We start from the raw sequence: 17,278 nt of genomic DNA on the forward strand, positions 1-17,278 counted from the left end.
TAGTTCAGTCAAATTATTTTGGTTTATGGTGCATGTTTCAGTTCTAATAATATTTGCAACATTAATGCTAATTAATCTCCACAGAAAATGCTATCATCATTAGAATAAACAAGGCCATTAATATAAGCCATTGTATAAGTCCACAGTAACTGCTATCAATTATTGTGGCATCAAATGAAAATAACGAATTTATCTTTTATTTATTTCATTTGCAAACAAAATCCGCAGTGCTGGGATTTGCACAACACCATAAGTACTTTGGAGAGCGAAGCATTCTTGTTCTGTTAGATCCCAGCAATGAAATATTGATCCAGCTTAATTTTGATTTAAAATGGTCAAGTTCTCAAAATGGGGCTACTTAAAATTCAGAATTACGTTCAGTGCTCTCCCATAACTGAGATTTCTGTAACAATTACAGGTGTCTGGAGGATGATAATTCCATTTCGTGGCAATTTTTGAGGCTTCAAAATTTGTTTTTGTTCCACACTAGAATGAAAACAAAATCTTATGAAGGTTTTCAGGAAATGTAACCGGGTCAAAACATTCACTTTTGAATCAAAAAGGTCAGGTTTTTGATTTGGGTCGATCTCTCTCTCTTTCTCTCATTGGAAGTGACCAGAGCCCTGGAATTTGGAAACAGTCCTCTCATCAACCTTGTCAAAATCAATGCATCTCCGCAAAAGGCTTTGAGGAAACAGCACGTCAATGAAAACATTCTGACCAGCTCTTTGTGGAAACTTAGTAACATCAGCTCTAGTAACTTACTCATCAAGTTATCCTTTATAACAAGGACACCTTGCTATCTGCTCACTTCCTATGGCTATTCTGTGCTTTCAAGAATTTTGTAGAAGAGCCTCTGAATATTGTATGTGGCAAGTCTTTTGTAACTGGACTAAGAATAACTTCATTCAGAAGCAGCATTCCTATCCATGGAGATTTATCATTATCATTATTATTATTATTTAAAATCTTATGGTCATTATAATCCGCTTGGGAGGTCAGAGAAGGATAATTCTCATGATGGTTTTTGGGGTGGGTGGAGAAGAGGGAGAGAACTCGCTATAAGTTGATTGGACCATATTACCCCCTATAGATAGAGTGACCAGATGTCCTGATTTTATAGGTTTCAAAATAGCAGCCGTCTTAGTCTGTATTCACAAAATCAAAAGGAGTACTTGTGGCACCTTATCCTAACAAATTTATTTGGGCATAAGCTTTTGTGAGGTACAGCTCACTAAGCTTATGCTCCAATAGATTTGTTAGTCTCTAAGGTGCCACAAGTACTCCTTTTGATTTTATAGGGACAGTCCTGATATTTGGGACTTTTTTATATGGGCTCCTATTACCCCCCACACCCTGTCCTGATATTTCACACTTGCTATCTGGTCACCCTACTTATTGGAGTTACACTTGCATTCATGGGGTGAAATCCTGGCCCCAGTGAAGTCAAGAAGAGTTTTGCCATTGACTTCAATGGGGTCATGGTTTCATCCAGGGAGTTTATAATAGATTGCTCCCTTGGGGCTCATCCCCTGAGGTGAAATAGGAAGGAGTCTGCCCCCTACACCTTAGCTCCCAGGAGCCTTTTGGAGCCCAGGGTCCTTTGTTCCGGCGCTTTCACTCTACCACTGGAGACCCTCCCTGCCTTGCTTGGCTTCCGGGGATCACGGCTCTAATGGAACCGTCACCAAGGCTCCCTTCCTGGCTGTTCCCCTAGAATGTTCTGGGGGGGTGGGATTTCCACTCCACAGAGCCGGGAAAGTGGGTATTCAGCACTGGCTTCCTGGAAGGGCTGAGTCAGCCCCCACAGCTGGAGCCAAACTTTCAAAAGATCCCAGCATATTGGGTGCATGTTGGGCTCTGAGCAGCTCCAAAATCTGTCCCAAAACATCCCAGGGGAGCTACTGGGTGCACAGTGATTGTAAATCTGGCCCTGTCTTCCCTGCTGAAATCCTGTGTGGTTTGTTTGAGAGGAGGCCCCCAAGGCATGTGGCCGAACATCCCCTGCTCTAGCCTGTCCCCTGTGGTGCACCATGGCAGTAGTATAATGATGCCACAGAGGCAGAGCTCTCTTCCTACTTCATGCTATGAGTAAGTGAGCTGCATAAGGTGTGTATAATGCTCCGTAACTCCATTCTAATCACAGGTGTTTTAAAAAAGATATCCCATTCAATGTATTGGCACAAATTCTACCTTCATATTAGAGCCTGTGCCTGCTCCTTCTGAAAGCCCCATACCAGGTTCACACTGGGTTAGCTCAGTGGCCTTATTCCTGATTTATAGCATTGTAAGTGGGAAAGAGCCACTGGACCCAAGGGGAATTAACTTAAGAACATACAAACGGCCATACGGGGTCAGACCAAAGGTCCATCTAGCCCAGTATCCTGTCTTCCAACAGTGGCCGATGCCAGGTGCTTCAGAGGGAATGAACAGAACAGGGAGTCATCAAGTGATCTGGCAAACAGACACTAGGGACACCATCCCTGCCCATCCTGGCTAATAGCCATTGGTGGACCTATCCTCCATGAACTTATGTAGCTCTTTTTTGAATCCTGTTATAGTCTTGGCCTTCACAACATCCTCTGGCAAAGCGTTCCACAGGCTGACTGTGTGTTGTGTGAAGCAATACTTCCTTTTTTTTGTTTTTTAAACTTGCTGCCTATTAATTTCATTTGGTGACCTCTAGTCACCAAATACACTTGATCTATTGACTTGAGTGGGAGCAGGATGGGTTTCTTATTGCTGTGCCAATGTGTCCCTGGTATTATTCTAGATGCCTGGATTTCATATAGTTACACAGTTGTCAGGGAGGGCAGATTTGGGGCCAAAATATTAGATCTAATTATCTAGAAGTATACACCTTGCCTTCTGAGAAACAAGAGTGTGTTAACTAGCAGATGGTAACATGATTCTATAGACAGAGTGCCATGCATACATATTATTCAGCTCAGTTATAGCTTCATTTGAGGCTCAGGGCCTTATACAGAACAGCTCTATTGCAAAAATAATGAAACATAAAAAAAACAGCACAAGAAAAGTATTTCCATTTTAATTTCCTAGCTTTGTGTGTGTGTGTGTGTGTGTGTGTGTGTGTGTTGACTATAGTGACAAGATGTGTTACAGCTTGATGGTACGAGGATCCTATTAAAGGATTGTAGAAAATACCCATTCTCTCCAACAAAACACATTTTTGTTTAAAAAAAAATAAGAAATTTGCATTTTCCTTCTAGGGCAGCTATAGTATATAACTTTTTCATTAAGTGAACAACAATGAAAGTGTTGCTTGATGTCCATCTCTTCCCCATGTCTCTACTCAATTGCTTTAAGACTGTGACTTTCTTTCCTGAGCAAGGACTGCAAGATGTTCTACAAGTATACACGCTCACCTTGCTACCTGTGTCAGTTCGTTACAGTCTCTCTCATTTTGAAGTACAGTCTTTATGTTGCAATGATTAACATACCAGGGCCAAATCATCAAGTGGTGTAAATTGTCAAAGCTCCATTGAAGACAATGGCAAGATGTATATTTGAAGTCAATAGAACTAGGACTGCTCGGGGTTGCCCCTCAGTTTTACATCAGTTGGAAGATATAAAAGAAAAGGGAGGTGCTGGACCATTGCACTGCTGTATGTAGTTGAGTGACCTGATTTTGTGTGCTTTTCTTTCGCTGTGCATAGCGGTCTCACAAGAGGCACCTTGGATAAAATGCTCTCCTGGGCAGTGGGCTTGCACTAGTTCTATGCACCAATGAAGTCCCACTTACACCCTGAAACCCCTTCAATGACACCTGGGGCTCATGTTGTCTCCTCTGCATAGGGATGAATCTCAACCCCGGTGTCTAAAATATATAAAATCACGCTCATATGTGGGAAGCAGAATCCTTATCCTCAGGCTCTTCATTCTGCTGATTACTCTAGGATGGGGAGTTCACAAATTTGGGTGGCTGTTGTCACCCATCTTCTCTTTGCACCAATGAGGGAGCATTTAGGGGAAAGAGAAGGTTGTTTTCAGTGGTGCAAGATAGCAGCCACTTCTGAAATTTCAGTCATGCTGGTGTTCAGTCAGTTTATACAAAAATGAATTGTTGGCTCATACCTATTATGCATTGAAAGGCTTTCCCTCCCCGCTCAGCTCAGGGTTTTTATTCCCTGCACTGGGCATTGTTCTTCTGCTTCAATATGGAGGCTTGAGTGTTTTGCCAAGAAAGAAGCTCCCCTTACTGAGTCCCCTCAAGAAACACCCCCCTTCACTAGCTGCCACCCCTTCCATTTTAGTCAGTTTTTAATTAGACTTCAGGATGGGCGCACAGTGCAAACTCTGCTTTCATCTGGGAGCTCCAGTGCTGTGAAATATTACAGGAAGTAAATAACTGTCAGAAAGGAAATCCATCACTGGCTCTGCAGAAGCAGAGAACGGCTTTGAAATATTCTTTTTCAAAGACGTTGAGCGACTGTCAGAAATGGCAAGACGGGCAAAAGATTCCCAAGGAAAGGGTAAACACAATTATTAATTCACTAGCATGCCACATTTCACTGTGGCTCTAATAACTTCCTATTAGGTCTGTTTTTGAAAATGTCTGATCAGGGTTCTTTTTAATTGTCTTTTCTGGAAATAAATGCAAGGCTGGGTTGGATCCATTTCTACAGGGTTTGAATTTAGACCTCGCCATTCCCACTTGCTTCCAAACACTGGGATTAATTCAGCCTGGGTATGAACAGGTGGAATGCCACTGGAGCCCACTGCACAGCTCACAGACGTTGACAGGACTCACAGGTCATCAGCTCTGAACTTGACCATTTTTTAACAAGTTTTTTTTTTCTAAAAACCTGTTAGCTCGGCACCATATTGGGCAATTTCCTCCAGGGGTTCCTTGTATGCTCAGTAAAGAGGCTCTTTTTGTCTCTAATTGGCATGAATGTGAACTGCCTCTTCCCGAATTCTGGAAATTTGTTTGAAAGATTTCTGATCCTCCTCTTTGTCCATCTGAAAAATGCATTAGATTAATATGGATAACGCTGTGTCCAGAAACCCATGTGAGACAGATACACTGTCAAGGGAAACATCTTGCACTTAATTAAAACCCTGTATGATTTTACATTTGATATCAAAAGCATCATTACAATAAACAAGCCTGATCTGTATATAAGTCAATGGAAGTCAACTTCCTTTTAAAAATCTATGGGCCAGATCCTCTTTTGGGGTATCTCCATTGACTTCATTGGAGCTAACTTCACTTACATCAGCTGAAAATCTAGCCCATACAACTCATTTGACAGAGATGGTCTAATCACATTATGACAAGGACCTTGCCTTTCTTTGCTAAATGGTAGTAGGGGGTCAGACACTTTTTATTGCTTCTGGCAGCCGAGTGCCTGGGACATGCCAGGGACTCCTTGCATCCCTCCATTCTCCCCCACAAGGTCCCCAGGTGCCACCTTCCGATCCCCTTATATTTCTGGGACTCTCACCAACTCTTTAATGGGGAAAAGTGGATCCCAGAGCTGTACAGATCTTCCCTTAGGCCTTGCTGATACGTCCCCGGCACCTGGTATAGTGTGGAGGTGGATTACAACAATTTGTAGAGTACACAGTTGGAATCCATATAATCAACGAGGCAGACACCAGTTTTGTGTAGCCACTGGTGAGGGTCTTGATAAGTGGAAGAAGGTACAGAATGGGATACAGGGGCAGACACAAGAGTCTGGATCCTAAACTGGCTTAGGCACCTGTGATGGGGCACCTGCCCCACACTGGTAGAGAAAGGGTTAATAGCAGCCCTGGGGAAGGACTGTGTCCCTGAAGGGCTGAGGGAACCACTAGCACCCTGGACAGAGCAGTACTGGGCCAGGTCTGGGGAGTAAGAGGGAGCCCCAGCCTGACTGGCTGAAAGACTGAAGCCCAGATACAGGGGCAGAGAAGGTGCTAGGGCTATGGGGAAGTGGCCCAGGGAAACGGGGGTTGAAGGAGATGCAGCATGTGGGTGCCGCCTTAGAGGGTCCTTGGGCCGGGACCAGGAGTAGTGAGTGGGCCTGGGTCTCCTCTCCCTCTCGCTTCCACTTCCTACTGAGGAGAGTGGCCAGTAAAGGGCTGCAGTTTGCCTCTGAGGCAAGTGACTAGAACCTTGGGCTGCAGTTGGCCATGGAGGCGAGTGGCTGGCCAGAGGACTGCCGCTCCCCTGGAAGCGGGAGAGTACAGAATGGGGCACAGCCGGAATGGGCTATGTCCTGAAGAGGATGCCGTGATCCTTGAGGCAACATGTGTCCGGAGCAGAAGTGGTGGCAGTGAGACACTACCAGAGGAGGGCACCTGTGAAAAGACTGAGCTAATTCCCAGAACAACTAGCAGGTGGCACCATGGTGGTGAGTCTCACCCTGTTACAGCACCACTGATGTCAATGGAGATTAGTCTACTTACACCAGTTGAGGATCTGGCCCAAAGTTGGTATTTGGAGCCTTAACTGTAAATTTCCTGGGATTCTAGTGTATAGGGTTATTTAAATTACAAATTTGAGTAACTTCAAAAGCTACATTCCCAATTTACCTTTAACAAATTATTTATTCCATCCCATTCAACTCATTTAGCAATTAAAGTTGCATGACTAAATTGCAAATATACCCTTTCTGAGCTGTAGTAATACTGTGAATTCTTTAATTTGAGTCAAGTGTTTTGCATGCTTGGAAATGCAACCACTTAAAAAGCCTAATATCTGATCTATTGGTGGCTCCCCCCCCCCTCCAAATTAGAGACTTTGAACAAATGCATGAGTTCTGCTGCTCAGACTTATCCTCTGCAATTTAAACTATGATCTAGTTTAGACATCGCACAAAGGTATCTCCCTAATGCTCTTGATGGGTGCTTTTTCATATAAGCTTTTTTATCTTGAAATATAGTGTCAAACTAACTGAAGAATAAAGAGTTTGCAATGTGTATCCTACATTATGAATCCTGCTTTAGACAGGTAAGTGCTATATATACTCTATCTCTAAATAAATAAATACAGGGCTTTGAGTGTTTCTCCTCAAGACCTTTATTTTTGGGTTGCACAGTGGAAGGAATGCACCATCAGGACCTCATCTAGCAGTGCCATGAATTCCTCTTGCTCAGTTCTCAGTATGCTGATCTCGTCTTGAGTTTCTCAGACACAGAGCTAAATTCTACCTTCCGTTACACCACTGCAGCTTGGTTGATTGGACAAGGGTTGCAGCATAACTGGAGAAACTGGTCTGAAGTAAATAGGATGAAATTCAAGAAGGACAAATGCAAAGTACTCCACTTAGGAAGGAACAATCAGTTGCACACATATAAAATGGGAAATGACTGCTAGGAAGGAGTACTGTGGAAAGGGATCTGGGGGTCAGAGTGGATCACAAGCTAAATATGAGTCAACAGTGTAATGCTGTTGCAAAAAAAAGCAAACGTCATTCGGGGATGTTTTAGCAGGAGTATTGTAAGCAAGACACGAGAAGTAATTCTTCCACTCTATTACGTGCTGATTGGGCCTGAACTGGAGCATTGTGTCTAGTTCTGGGCACCACATTTCAGGAAGGATGTGGACAAATTGGAGAGTGCAGAGAAGAGCAACAAAAATGATTAAAGGTCTAGAAAACATGATCTATGAGGGAAGATTTGAAAAAGATTGATTTGTTTAGTCTGGAGAAGAGAAGACTGCGAGGGGACATAACAGTTTTCAAGTACATAAAAGGTTGTTACAAGGAGGAGGGAGAAAAATTGTTCTTCTTAACCTCTGAGGATCGGACAGGAAGCAACGGGCTTAAATTGCAGCAAGGGTGGCTTAGGTTGGAAGTTAGAAAAAACTTCCTGTCAGGGTGAGTAAGTACTGGAATAAATAGCCTAGGGAGGTTGTGGAATCTCCATCATTGGGGATTTTTAAGAGCAGATTGGACAGACAGCTGTCAGGGATGGCCTAGATAATACTTAGTCCTGTCATGAGTGCAGAGGACTGGACTAGATGACCTCTCGAGGTCTCTTCCAGTTCTATGATTCTATAATGGAGGGCAGAATTTGTGAAGCTGGGTAACTTGGGAAGTGCCATGTGAATGTTAGCTGTCCCAACTTTGAGGGATTTATAAGTGAGCCTTGTTCTGCTGAGTTTTAAGACACAATTTTAGCAATCCCTAAAAAGTGGTAACTGGGTGGAAATGAACAATTGCCTGCTCTCTGACAGTCTTTGGTTAAAACTAAGTGATTTAAATCTACCTAGCCGCCAAGTAGAACTTTATAAAGTGATGCTTGTACTAACCCCCACTCTGGTTAACACAATTTGGCTGTGAAGATTATGTTCTTCCCTCATCATATGGACCATATCACCACCTCTCTTTGAATTCCTCCAATGGTTCTCTGGCTCCCACCATATTACTCTTATTGACTAAACGGTGTAGCTAATTGTTTGACATCACTCATTCTTTAAAACGTTGAAGGGACCCAGTAACTGAACTTAGCCAAATCTATTGTCTAAAGACAAAGTAGTACAATATGAAAAGGAGACATACATACCCTCCATCTGGAAAGCAAGTCTTATCTTGCAGATGTTTATTTGCCTTACACAGAAAGCATGTTTCAAAGATAGACATTTCAGATACTAATATTTATAGGATGGTTTTACAAATTACTAAACTCTTTATACATCACTAAAATCCAACTCAGTTTGTAACAGTTTCTTCACTTGTTGTTTTTGTTCCATATTTTTCTTGTCTCTGTTTTTGATACTACAATCCAAACTAGTTGCCCATAAAGGTACCTATACTAGAACAGAGAACAAATGTATCTTGATTTTCTATTTGCTAGTGCCAAAGCTGATTTCAGCTTTGCACAGTGTTACGGGATACGAAGTATGAGTGAACAAGAGTAAGAATAATACCATTTAATTATAAAGCTTTCTGCTAACATAATATATAATGTGTAACACTTTAACATGGTGTGCAACATGTATAACATATACAAGCTGGTTAACACTCTTCTCATTTCCACTCCCTGCTGTACCCATGGTACTGGCCTCATTAACTTATTTCTCTGCTTGTGACTGGTTACACGGAGACAGAAATTAGGATCTTTTGTTCATTTTGTTGCAAATTCATTTGGAACTTTCACTTCAAAGAAGGAAATCCCAAAGGCAGCCTGCCTTGGCATTGGTGACAGGGGGAAAGCTATAACCACCCCAAGCTGTCATCAGGCTCAAATCCAAAGCATCCTTGCATGTTCTGAAATTAACCCAAGGCCCTTGTTGGGTTGATGTTATCCAGAGGTGGCCTAGCACAATGAGCCTTCAATCCTCAGTGATGTATTTCAGATCTGAGTTTTTGCTTGGACTCATCTGTTCTCAATAAAGCCTTTTTCCTCCCCATTTTAATTTAAAAAACAAAGATCCTGTGTGTACAGTAGGTATTATATACACACAGGATTTCTATCTAACTAAGGATGAGATTTTAAAAATTGTTGGCTTAATTCTGCTTCCATAGAAGTCAAAGACGAATGGTTTTGAAAGATTCCCACCTGTCGCGTTTTGATCCATTACTATAGAATGTTGCAGTATATTTTAATAAAGATGGATTGAAGAATTGGTGCAGACTTTCAACCCATTTATATTGCTTACAAGTATTCCCAAATATTACCAAAAGAATACATTGTAAGATGTGCTACGTCACATAAATCCTTATAATAGCTACCGCTACCTCTGCGAGCTGAATGATGTGTGATCTTGGGTCCCACAGTATGGTCCCACTGCTACTTCTCGACACTATTCCATTTTATTTTCTCAGGAAAAAAAACAATACCAAGGAGAATGCAGGAAAGAATTAAACCTCCTCTATGAAGCTCACACTGCATACACTGTTACGTGTCACCTGCTTCTCTGTGGTGTTTACAGTTTAATAAATGTTAGTCCTCATGTGTATTTTTCCTTATGTTTTTAAAATTACCTTTTTGGTCACCCTCGTAACATTCCCTGAAATGTTTCCCCATTATAACTCACTCAGACCATTTAGGAAGACAACCATTTATAGCTGATACCATTTGGGAATTTTCTGCATTATTCATTGACTTCAAATTGAGAATAATCGTTCTGGACATTTTACAAAATATTTCCAATGTCACCATAAGCTTTTTCCATTTACCAGAAGGTTTAAAAAAAAAAGGCAGATGTAAGCACAGATTCATATTTATTTATTTATTTCCTTATTTTTATGGCCAGAAGGGACCATCATGATTGTTTAGTCTGACAGCCTGCCTAACACAGGCCAGAGAAACGCATCCAGTAATTTCAGCATCAAGCCCACAAGTTCTGGTTAAGCTATAGTGTGCCTTAGAAAGATATCCAATCTTGATTTAAAGATTGCAAGAAATAGAGAATCCACCCTATCCCTACATAGATTGTTGCAATGGTTAGCTACCTCACTGTTAAAATATGTGCCTTATTTTTCATCTGAATCTGCCTAGTTTAGCATCACTGGATCTCACTATATCTTCTTCTGCTAGATTAAAGAGCTATCTACTACTGTAAATTTCTACCCTATGTAGCTACTTGTAGACCAGGATCAAGTCACTGCTTAACCTTGGATAAACTAAATAGACTGAGCTTTTTTTAGTCTCTCATTATAAGGATGTTTTCTACCATTTTCAATTTGTTAACATCTTTTTTTTTTGAAGTCTGGACCTAGTATTCCAGCAACGATTTCACTAATACCATATCCACATCTCAACTCCTTCTTTATATTCTCCTGTTTATACATCCAAAAATCATGTTTGCCCTTGTAGCTCCCATTGTAATTCTGTAGCTCATGGTCAATTGGTTATCTGCCATGACCCCCAAGTCTTTCTCTGAGTCACTATTTTAAAAATTCACTCAGCCATCTTAAAAGTGTGACTGACATTCTTTGTTCCTAGAGGTCTGACCTTGCATTTGTCTGTGTTAAAATTCCTGTTCAAATAATTCAGATCAGACTATATAACTATTGTTATTGACCACTCCATCAATTTTATAAGCAATTATTTTACTTTTTTATTCCAATCATTGATAAAAATGTTCCTGATGCATTTAAAGAACTCTTCCTAAACACTACTGGCCATATAATTGTTTTCATTAATAGCCTTAACTTTCCATATCGATTATCTGCATTTAGTAACTGCTGACTTGCACTCCTTCCTACATGCTTCCTCATCTTTCCATTTATTGCATATTGTTTGGTTATTGCTGCTTGCATCTTCCCTCTGAGCCAGAAGAGTATTTTAATGAAAGAAGACTTCTTTCATGCCTGTGGATGTGTGTGTGTGTGTGTGTGTGTGTGTGTGTGTGTGTGTGTGTGTGATATCAAATAAAATGTACTTAATCCATTCCCAATTATCAGTCACATTTTTATGTTTGTTTAAATATTTTCTCCTGCTCAGTTTTCCTCAGTTGTTTTTGCCTTTTGGAACCTGGCCTTTTTAAAGCCTCAAGTATATATGTTACTGGTTGGAACTATATTCTATTTGCATATAGTAAGAAAAATTGGAACATGATCACTTACATCTAGGTGACCATCAGATTTAGTTCAGTGACCGATTCATCTTGATCCATCAGAATGAGATCAAATATAGAGCTACCATGAGTTGGTCATAATGCTTTTTGTATTTAGAAAGTTATCATTTTTAGGCCGATGATGGCGATTCACCATTCTCCAGGCACAACCTCTCAGGCATTAGAGAGACCTCCACCACTATCTAAAGTATTTATCTGGCCCCATCACACCTCACACTCTTCAATGCATTTATCTTCATGACACATCTGTGAGGGAGGGCAGGGCTATTATCCCCATTGTACAGATGGGGAACTGAGGCCCAGAGAGGCTAAGTGACTTGCCCAAGGTCACACAAGGAAGTCTGTTGTGGAGCAGGGAATTGAACAGGCTAAAGCCCTCACCTTAGAACATTCTGCTCAGGTTACTTAGGCATTTATATTGTGGGCTATGCTATGTTGTGCAAGTTGCCAGTGTTGATGTAAAGCCATTATTAAACAGCTAATAGTAAACCCTCTGTACAGTGTATATCCCAGTTTGCCAAATTCTTCTCGCACAGATCTGAGCATTTAAAAACACAATACATTTTTTACTCCTGCTGAATGTTCTGGGAATACGTCCATGGATTTCTCAGGGGGAAAAAACAGAACATGGCAACTTCTTCCTTGCTGCCTTCTCTCCCCCTTGACTATCAAATGGTACATTCCAATCTTTCACTGTTCATGCGGAAGGACTTCTGTTGTTTTGAGGGGCTAACGCATTGAAGGCTTCTCTCCACCCTGTTCCTCGCTTAACAGTCAGGCTAGGTTGGTGCTGGAAATGCTTTGCTCCTCTCAATGCCACTTAGAGGAGGCAGCCTTATATGAACTTTCCCTGGAGTCTTTCCAATTGCTCAAGCAGGCTTTGGATCCAGCTCACTCCTCCTGAGCACCACCAACCTTCAGCTAAGGTCCTTTCCAGCAGTCCTCTTTCTGTCATGAGGTAGAATAGACCTGTTTATTAGTATGAAGTCCATTGGATGTGGGCATTGTATTGTCTGTTTGTCTCCTCAGGAAAGATGCCCCTAACCATCTCCTTTCCAAGCAGATGTATTCACAGCCTTGGCAGGACTTTGAAATTAATGTCATTCAAGCTTCTGAGCCTGAAGTTAAGCCCTTAGGTTTTTACTCGACACCAGTGCTAATCAGGTGCTCTGATGCCCTTGATTGAGAATTTTAATATTCACAGGACCATTACCAAAATTTTATCTGATATTTTAAAAATGTACAACTATTTTTGGGGTGCAGAAATTATTTACTCTAGAATATTCTTCCTGTCATACCCCATTTTCCACCAAACACCTGTTCCAGTTGGGGTTCTTCTTTTTGTTGAGGACAATTGAACTGAGAACGGAATCCTTGGATTAGAAACAGTTTTCACCCTTGAATATTGGGGAGTCTGTAGCGTATAGCAATAGGGTAGTATCCCTTTAACCAGTGTAAATGGTTTGTGAGCCCTTTAGTGGTTCTCCCCAGAAGCTATGATTTTGAAAGTGCCAGAAACCAATCAGTGCAGCAGTGTGTATGTAGCTAGGCCCCGGTATTGTTTTTCGTAGGAGCAGGTGGGTGAGATTCTGTGGCCTGCGTTGTGCAGGAGGTCGGACTAGATGATCAGAATGGTCCCTTCTGACCTTAGTATCTATGAATCTATGTAGGGATATATTTAGTAAATGTGGTTATTTGGAAGCCAACTCTCCCCATGTGTTTTTTTCATATTGTGTAAAGAGCAATAACCGCAACAGTCTGATTTTAAAATATTCTCATTAATTGCTAGCAGTAGTGACCAAGACAGTGATGTGAATGTTTAGATGCATTATTCAGAGTGGCCACTAAGGGACATATAGTCAGGATGTAAGAGTCTGTGTCACTGGACTCTTTGTTGTTTTTGCGTAAACATGAAATAAAGTCAGTCTTTCATTCAGCCTGACCTGTGTGCGAAGTGAGGTGGCGTAGCTCTTTATGGAAGCAAACTGGTCTTCCTGTAGGCCTAGCCTTTGCTTCATTGTTCCTTACATTCCTACCCTCAATCCCTGTTATGGTGAGTCCAGGCTGACACAACAGGTCAGGCTTGACAAAGCCCTAGCTGGGATGATTTAACTGGGACTTGGTCCTGCTTTGAGCAGGGGGTTGGACTAGATGACCTTCTGGGGTCCCTTCCAACCCTGATATTCTATGATTCTATGATTCTATGATTCTATGATTCTAACAGTGTGAGAGATCTATGTATGACCCTACTTTTTTTCCAAATACCACCCCCAGCAGGATTTAGTTCTCTGCACCCTGAGGATTGGACACTCTGAGTAAGCAGATCCCAAAGGTTCCATCACGTCTCTGGTTTAGAACTGCAGTCAGAGAAGAAGCCAGTTAATACCCAGCTCTATAGACTAGGACCTATAGTAGTGGATGCTATCCTTTACAGAAGCCTCACAACTGCTGAGGTGAAACAGTTCAATACTGGGTAAGTATTTCATGCCATACCATGTTATTTTTTTTTTTGAGCTGGCACAATTTGACTTATGCAAGCAGGAAAAGTGTGAGTCAGTGAATGATTTCATAACACTCTGTACAAGCTAATCAAACACTGTGACCATGGAGAAATGAGCAAAGAACTTATTGGAAACAGGCTTGTTGTTGTAGGACTGAAAGACTGCAATTACAGTATCAGACTCCAAAATGATTCTAACCTTACACTAAAGATAGCTAAAAACATAGTCCTCCAAAGTCAGTATGTAGACAAGCAACTGACACGCCTCGGAAATAACTTTGAGGAGGAACCTGCAAGAGAAGCCATAGACAAAGAGAGGACAATATCCCAGGATGTCCAGAAACACTACCCACCCAGCCCATGTACAAGCACAAAGGAAATCCCTAGAGGGCTATAGTAACATGGTGCAAAAAAAAGGAATACAAGAGCACGAAAGAATGCCAAAGGTGTAGCAAGCTACCTCACAGCAAGTGCCAGCTACCCTGCTGCCAGATTTCCCCATTACTCTACTCTATATCTTGTATAGTCACCTTTACACAGTGCAAAGTCAGGAGAAAATGCTGTCATATCATGGGATTGTTTTACCTTCACTTTGCATCAGCATAAAGTGCAGGGCAACAGGGAATTAAACTTCAGGCTTCAAATACTTTCAGTAGATGGATCTGGGGCTCCTGTCTCAATGCTAGGTAATATTTCTGAATGAATCAGAGGTGCCTTAAAGTAACTCACAATACTTTTTGAAGTCTCACAGTCTCAATCCGATCTGGGTTATGGCCAACTCACTGAGGCTTACTTCTAAAGCAGTTATTTATAGACTCTTCTCCAGCTCGGCAGTCTCTTGTGAAAATTTCTGAACATCAGCTCTTCAAGCAATCAGCATAAAATTAAAATTTTCAATTTGAATTGTGAAAAAACAGGTTAAGAAAACTGCAGTGTTCTCCAACAAATCCTTCCTTTCCTGGGAGGCTCTGCGTCTTTAAATATTAATCATCGGTATCTCTGCTCTTCTGTAATCTTAAAATACTCACTCATTCTACGAAGGAAAACATTTCATTTGCAGAACCAAAAGCCAATATAATTTCCTAGGAAGCCCCTCGAATTCGTATTATAATTAGGCTTGGAAGGCTTAGATTGTTATTGGTAAATGTCAATTTCACCACACACATGCGTGTGTGCCAACCAAAAATATTTTAATTGATGATGATTGAAATTTCCACATAGGTAAAGTAAGAATAATACTGCTTGAGAATTTATTTGCTTTCAGGATATTTTGACGTGAGGTTGATGCATCTTCTCCCCCCAATAATTTCACACTAGTATGAACATTTAAATGGATAAAAATAAAAAAGCTTAAAAATAAACATCAGTAGCCCTCAAAATTAAAAACAACCCTGAATTCTGCCAAGCCTAATTATAATGATTGGGAAATGAATAGGTCTTTAATTGTTTTCTTCGGTTTAAGAAATACAGTAAAGATGGAAATGATATTTGTTTTGCAGCTCCTGTTGTAAACAGACCAGTTGCCCTACTCAATTACAAGTGTTGTGGTGCCTTCTTAAGACCCGAGCCTGTCAAGTCATGGATGTCAGCAACTTTACTCATGTGAGTTGTTCCATTGACTACTTGCCTGAATGAAGCTATTCATGTGCTTACGCCTTTGCAGGACTGGGCCCTTTAAAACTGTTCCACAGCAAATGGCTTGTGTCTGAATTGTTTGTCACGTAGTTAAACAGTGACTTAAACCTGAAAAGCTTTTTAGCCCCCCCCCAGTGGTGGAAAATATTAAATCAATGGTTTGTACTAATAATCTGGAAATAAAAATCTGAAGAAACTTTCCCCACCCCTTGTTCTACCGTAGCAGGCTGGAATGACCTACTTTCTGTGCTTTGTCTTTTTTTAAAAAAAAAAAAAGCTTAAAATTTTAAACAAAAATTAATCACTTGACTGCAGGCAATGAGATGTCTGTGTGTGAAGGGTGGCAACACAAGAGAAGTCCCAAGATTGAACTGAGTCTGACCTTGAATTGAATAAACATTGTTTGTTTTCTTGATTTGGGGGGAGGGGGGAATTGCATTCAGCAAGCATGTTGAGAGATACACTAGGCTTGATTAGTCACTGCTTTTGTAATTTCCTTTGAACTTTGTAGTTGTGTGTGTCAAGTGCAATATCTCTGATAATCTGTCTCCTGTGAAGAGGAGCAAAGGAAGAAAACCTCCAGATAAAGTGAAACTTCTCATGGAAAATGATAGTTTTAGGCTTGTGTTTAACCCTCTATGTCAACTAACTGCTGCAGTGTGCTTCAAGAGTATGCTGTGTTAATACGGATGCTGGGACCGTACTCTTCTTTTCCCTAACCACTGATGAATATGCTTAAGAAGCGTCCCTTATGGGAAAGTCCTAGAGAATTCAATGATGATTTGTGTTACTATAGCACATAGAGGCATCAACGGAGAGCGGGGCTTCATAGTGCCAAATTCCATACTCACACAGGGCAAGACACTGTCTGCACCCATCGAGTTTATAATCGATGTAGACAGGATGGGAGGGAAAACAGACACAGAGAGATGAAGTGATTTGCTCAAGGCCACATCATAATTCAATGGCAGAAGTGGGAAGAGAATACAGGTTTTCTGAGGCCAGTCTAGTGCGCTACTTTTGTACCATGCCGAATTCAACAGGAATAAGACCAACGGGGTTCTACAGAAGTTTGCCTAATGGTATATAGAATGTAATAGTAAATGATAACCTCTCTGGCCATCCCACAGTTGGGATATAATTCTCAATATATCCTGTAGGACAGATTCAGAAAAGCTAGGTGGAAAAGTTATTTTTCCAGAGAATTCCGTGTCTTCATCGTTGCTCTGGCCAATGACAAACCCATCAAAGGCAAACAATAAATTGGAATGTGAGGTGGTAAAGCAAAGAACAAAATAACTGTGCATCACAAGCTGAGATGATGAGGGTAAGAGCAATTAATTTGAGAAAGGAATGTATTATAGGCCAATATACTGTAGCCTCTATGATGTGCTCATCCTGAACGCAGGAAGGTTAAATACCCATTACCCACATGGAATTTATATTCCCACTAGCTACACATTTCATAAACTAGCACAGAGAAGAGTGCACTGGACAGGATGCTTCTAGCTCTCTCAGTCCTGTCTCTGTAGTCTTTTTCCCTCTGTGTGCTGGACATTGGACATAGATACCTACAAGAAACCAGAGTATTAAACCCATTTCCTCCATTG

The 17,278-nt window shown here is 41.2% G+C and overlaps 1 long non-coding RNA gene across 1 annotated transcript; it reads left to right on the top strand.

Annotated features, from left to right (window-relative positions):
• Positions 1 to 5,771: 5,771 nt before the first annotated feature.
• LOC119861497 lies at positions 5,772 to 16,086 on the top strand. Its single transcript, XR_006274247.1, has 3 exons — positions 5,772 to 6,359; positions 6,891 to 6,958; positions 15,533 to 16,086. It is a non-coding gene; the product is annotated as an uncharacterized LOC119861497 (long non-coding RNA).
• The last annotated feature ends 1,192 nt before the right edge of the window (positions 16,087 to 17,278 follow it).

Source organism: Dermochelys coriacea, chromosome 9 (genome assembly GCF_009764565.3).
Source record: "Dermochelys coriacea isolate rDerCor1 chromosome 9, rDerCor1.pri.v4, whole genome shotgun sequence".
Classification (NCBI taxonomy): Eukaryota; Metazoa; Chordata; order Testudines; family Dermochelyidae; genus Dermochelys; species Dermochelys coriacea.